The 5,650-nt window shown below is 44.9% G+C and overlaps 1 pseudogene; it reads left to right on the forward strand.

Moving 5' to 3' along the window:
• Positions 1-2,534: 2,534 nt before the first annotated feature.
• Positions 2,535-4,371, forward strand: LOC102927812 (biorientation of chromosomes in cell division protein 1 pseudogene; annotated as a pseudogene).
• The last annotated feature ends 1,279 nt before the right edge of the window (positions 4,372-5,650 follow it).

Genomic DNA, 5,650 nt, shown 5'->3' on the forward strand with positions numbered 1-5,650 from the left:
AAGGAAGAAATCTGGTTAAAAATCTTAAACTAGTGAGTTCATTAGTTTGTTGGCTTAAAAATAAATATCGCTCTATGTCCTGAGCTGACCTAATGTTCACTGTGTAGCCCGAGCAGGCCTAGTACATGGAGTTGCAGCCTGAGCCTTTGGTATGGAATGTGCTACCATGCCCAGCAAAGCCGTAACTATTGCAGGAACTAATTACTTAATCTTGGACAAACTATTTTCTTTCTTTGTACATTGTAATAGTACTGAGGTCTCTGAGTCTAGATCAAGGATTGGTAAGGCATCTACAACCCGCTTCTCTAGCCACCAAGACAGAAGCAAAGATGGGACTCTGCTGCCACCTTGTGACAGAAGTGAGAGGCATTGAAAGAACTGACTTGACAGCCTACGTGCCCCCCCCCCCCCCACCATTAAACTCTCCCTTCTGCTTGCTACACTTGCACAGGGATCCATAATTCACAGCACATTCTTAACTACATTCTTTCATTTTACTTTCTTACCAGTTCTGTGTGGTGGCAGGGCCAATGGTACAATTCCCTGCTACTGTAGAAGAAATCAAAGCTCAGCGAGACTACCGTGAACCAAAGTTCTCTGAAAATAGCTGTACCTTCCACCGAACCTCCTGATGGGCTGGTTAATTGATTAGAACCTCAGCAGTTGTGGAAAGTTCAGAATGTTACAGGTCCAGAGCCAAATTATCTTGGATCATCTCAAGCCCTCTTAATAGCCATTTATTGGCCCCCTTTGTGTGTGACCTAACATCTTTGTGACCATTAGGTGAATCCTTTGAAATGTGCAAACAGACACCCAGCCCCCACCAACCACATAGCTCAGGGTGTCATCAGAGAGCATCCGAGGCCAATAGCAGAGTTTCTACGGCTATGATAAAACACCATGACCAAAAGCAACTTGGGGAAGAAAGGGTTAATTTCAGCTTATACTTCCACATGGTAGTCTATCATCAAAAGAGGTCAAATATATTAAGTTGCTTTGACCGTGGTAACTATTTCACAATGTGCATGCATATCAAACCATCAGGTTGTAGAGCTTAAAGATGGATACTTTAGCTGGGCGGTGGTGTTGTTGGTACACACCTTTAATCCTAGTACTCGGGGAGGCAGAGGCAGGCAGATCTCAGTGAGTCTGAGGCCAGCCTGGGTGAGTTCCAGGGAAGGCTACAAAGCTACACAGAGAAACCCTGCCTCAAAAATAATTGAATACTTTAAAAAAGATAAATCCTTTGATTAAGGGAAACTCAAATTATAAACGCATGTGAGAATGTGAATTAGGTGTTTGGTGGTTGAGAAGAGTGTTAAGAGTCCTTCTTCTGCCGGGCGGTGGTGGCGCACGCCTTTAATCCCAGCACTCGGGAGGCAGAGCCAGGCGGATCGCTGTGAGTTCGAGGCCAGCCTGGGCTACCAAGTGAGCTCCAGGAAAGGCGCAAAGCTACACAGAGAAACCCTGTCTCGAAAAAACCAAAAAAAAAAAAAAAAAAAAAAAAAAAGAGTCCTTCTTCCTTGGGGGTTAGGGGTCAGGTCCTGGAAGTGGGTAAGGAGGATTCCTTGCACTCTTGACTTCCCAAGCTCAGCCTTACAGATCCTCCTACCCTTCCATCTTGATCTCACCCTATCCCACTCAGAATCTAAGTTATTTTTTCGGTTATGTACGGAATGAGAGTATGGGCTCTGAATATGTAGACCTTGCTCCTAATCCAAGCTCTGCCATTTTAGAGAACATGGATAAGTTATGAACCAACCCTTGGCAAGCATCAGTTACTAGATCTATAAAGTGGGCATTATAAAATCATTCATTTAGGACCCATGAGATCTCTCAGTGGCTAGGGGTGATTGCTGCCAAACTGAAAGACCTGAGTTCAATCCCCATGACCCACATGGTAGACTCACAACTCCCAGGAGTTATCCTATAACCACACGAATAAAATACAGCAACAATCTTTGAAACACTCATTTTGAAAAGTTGGTGTCTGTGTGTGAATCAAGTGAAACAGGATGCACAGAGTTGTACATTAACGATACTAAAGATGATCAAACAACCCCGTAGCTGGTTAACCCTGTGCCTTTGCTCATTCTCCTCTTACCTGTCATCTCCTTCACCTCCTCACTGTCCCGCTCCTAAATTTCTATCCAACCCACCGCAAAGTCCCTCACTGTGCATCATCACTTTGTTCATATCTCCCATGCTGCCCTGTGGGATAGCAACTTGTACTTCTCTGTAAGTCTCTTTGTGGTCTGCTGTGCCGCAGGAGGCAAGAGATGACTCATTCTGCCCTAGTTCTTAGCACAGAATAATTCAAGGTACCAATAGAGAGATGGTTGTTGAGGGAGTAATATTGTAATTGGACGCTGGGGAAATGAATAGGAATCAGAACGGATTTTTGAACACCTTTAAACATAAACGTTAACCTGGTCCTAGTGCCCCTGAATCCATCAACTCCTGTGGAACTGATTAGAAAGGATTAGCCTTTAAAATGAATTGGCTGACAAAAGTACAGCGAATCAAAAGCTCATATGGGGAAGCTGGGTGTCAATGTACGTATGGAGCCTGGAGCCCAGAGGCAGCTCAGAAATTGGTGTAGGACTTCCTCCAGCAGCCAGGAGCATGTTGAACATATTTGGTGTATGAGGGAATGTATTCACTTTAAGAAAGGGGGAGGTGGCTAGAAAGATTGCTCAGATGTCAAGAGCAGTGGCTGCTCTTCCAGAGGACCAGATTCCATTTGCAATGCCCACGTAGCAGCTCACAACTGTTTGTGACTACAGTTCCAGGGGAGCCCTTTTCTGGTTTCCACAGGTACTGCCCACATGCGGTGCAGACATGCATTCAGGCAAAACACGCAAAACATAACACAAAAATAAATACATATTTTCCTTAAAGAAGAAAGGGCAACAATTTAAGGCCAAACAGAAGAGGAAAACAGGAAGAAAGAAATCAAAATTGTTCAGGGGTGATTCTAAGGGGGAGAATAACACAATGCATTGCCTTAAAGGGCACAAGAAATTTAAAAGGGCCTCCCACCCTGCCGCCTCCGTCGCCGCCGCCTCTGTGGGGCCCTCCGTGCCTGCGCAGCGCGGCGGCCCGCGGCTGCGGAGGAGCAACCGAGCGCGGGGCCGGGGCGGGCGCGGGGCGCGGCGGGCCAGGCCTCGGGACCGGCTGCGGGCTCTAATGGTGCAAGGGGCCGGGTCAACCCCGCTTCTCTGCCTCCCGGAGACCCGCAACTCCTCACTCTCATAGTGGAGCAGCTCAAGAGTCGCAGCCTGGGCGACAGCTTCCGCCGGCACTGCCTGGCCGACGTGGACACCAAGCCAGCTTACCAGAACCTGGGGCAGAAAGTGGATAGTTTTGTGTCAACACATCTGGACAAGCAGGAATGGAATCCTGCAATGAACAAGAACCAGATGCGGCATGGGCTGAGGCAGAGTGTGGTTCAGTCAGGCATGTTGGAAGCAGGAGTGGACAGGATCATTTCGCAGGTGGTGGACCCCAAACTAAACCACATCTTCAGGCCACAGATAGAACGAGCAATTCACCAGTTCCTGGCAGCCCAGAAAAAAAGAAGAAGAAGCTCTGCCAGCCCCACCTCCAGAACCTGAAAGCCAGGATCCTCCAGCGCCATCCCAAGAATATGCCTGATACCGTGGGAAAACTCCATTTAATGAAGAAATGAAATGGATTCCTGTTTCGTACGAATATAACTTTATTCAACTACGTCACTACTGATGTCAGGATTTGGGCCTTGACTAGGGTGGTGTCCATATTGGATGGAGAGCAAGTTTGGTGGTGGGACAGTCGTCCATACTTGCTCGTGCATCGTGCCATCTCTGACCAGCTTGTCCAAGGGTCTGACCATAGTAGACACTGCAGAGGTTTAAGCACTACATGGCTTGGGCCGTCCTGAACAGACCTTTATACGTGAACACGGACACTGCATGTCGATGTTAACGCTTGTGCTCTGCAGTATGTAGAAGCCAGGCTGGGGCTCGCCGCTCAGGACAGCAAAGGCTCCTGGGAGCAGCTCTTTGATGGTGGCTTTTGATGCTGTTGCTAGAGTTACAGGCTAGAGTGTGCAGCAGTAACGTCAGCAGCCCTGAGGTTATTGTGACCTTCCTGTACTTGGGGATTTTAGTGGTTTTCTTTCTCTTGTCAGAGGTAGTTGGAGCCCTGGAGTGAGTGAGGAAGCTGAGACTTGGGGAGCAAGGAAAGCCCCACCACCGCCTCTGTCCTGGCGTCTCCCTAGCTGTAGGGGTGAGACACTGTGGATGTGGTGCTCGGTTCTCATGTTTGTGTTTTTAGAAGAACAACCGTTAATAAAAAGTGGATGTTTTACAATAAAAAAAAAAAAAGAAATTTAAAAGGGTTGGTGCATGGACTAAGGCTTCATCTCTGTTCATGAGATTGTTCTCATTATTTTAAGAGTTGTTCGCTGCAATACAAAAGACACCTCCAGGTCCTGTTAAGACAACTAAAACATTTCCAGATATTATTTCTTCAAATGTTTCCCTGGTATCTCTGCCCTTCTCTATCTTTAGTTATACATCGGACAGATGGCTTGAAGTTTCCCTACAGCCCACTGATGTCTCGTTCTTTCCTCTCCCAGTCTTCATTCTCTGGCCTTCATATTGCACAGTTTCAGTCATTACATCTTCAAATGTACTGATCTTGTCCTTTACTGTTTCTAATCAGCTGTTAATCCCACACAATATATGTTTTGTTTAATATACTTGAATCTCTAAAAATGTGACTTTAGTTTAGATGGACATTGTGCACCTTCCATCTCTCTCTTGTTATGCTCTGGTTTTGTTTTACCTCTTGTATACCACATTTCGATTTGTTGTGGTAATGCTTTGACCTCCTAACTCTATGATCTGTGTCTGTTTGAAATTCTGTCTCTATTAATTAAATGGTATTCATGTTCCGTGTTATATTATTCCACTTCTTTGCATTTTCCAGCATCTTTACTGAATGGCAAACTTTCCATCATCTTCCTTTCTACAGGGGCCAGAGGCTAGGGATGCCCGTTGTCCAATGTATAAAAAAATTACTGTCTCATAAATTTTGCTGGTTTTTTTTTTTTTTGGTGTTTAGGGTGAAATGGTAGGTAATTCTGTTCCTAGTATTCCATAGCTAGTAATGGAAGGCCCTGTAAACTATCAGAGTATGTAACTAGTTATTACATAGCAATTACTGCTATCACAAAAAGACAATCAGGAGCCATGCGCCACCTAGTGGGAAAACATATCACCTGTGAGTCAGTCTTGCAAAAGGGAAACAGAAATTCAGACTTCAATCCGATCCATGCACTAAACAAGGACCAACATATTCCAACAGGAATATCTCAGATTGCACCACGAGATGCAATCAAAATAGTCAATACTGCAGCAAACTCTACGTAATAAACAATTACTTTCTTTAACGATTAAATTGTAAACTGACAAAATGACAGAAAAAAGGGCTACAGATTAAGAGACTTAAATTATATGCAAATCTATTGATATAAACACAAATTTATTGAAACATGTGGATCCTGATTCAAACAAAATGCAAGACAAAATTATGACATTAATGAGCTAGCTAGAGATTTCAATTCAGATTTTATAGTTGATGATATTAAGGAGTTATCTGGTTT

Source organism: Peromyscus maniculatus, chromosome 19, assembly GCF_049852395.1.
Source record: "Peromyscus maniculatus bairdii isolate BWxNUB_F1_BW_parent chromosome 19, HU_Pman_BW_mat_3.1, whole genome shotgun sequence".
Lineage (NCBI taxonomy): Eukaryota > Metazoa > Chordata > Mammalia > Rodentia > Cricetidae > Peromyscus > Peromyscus maniculatus.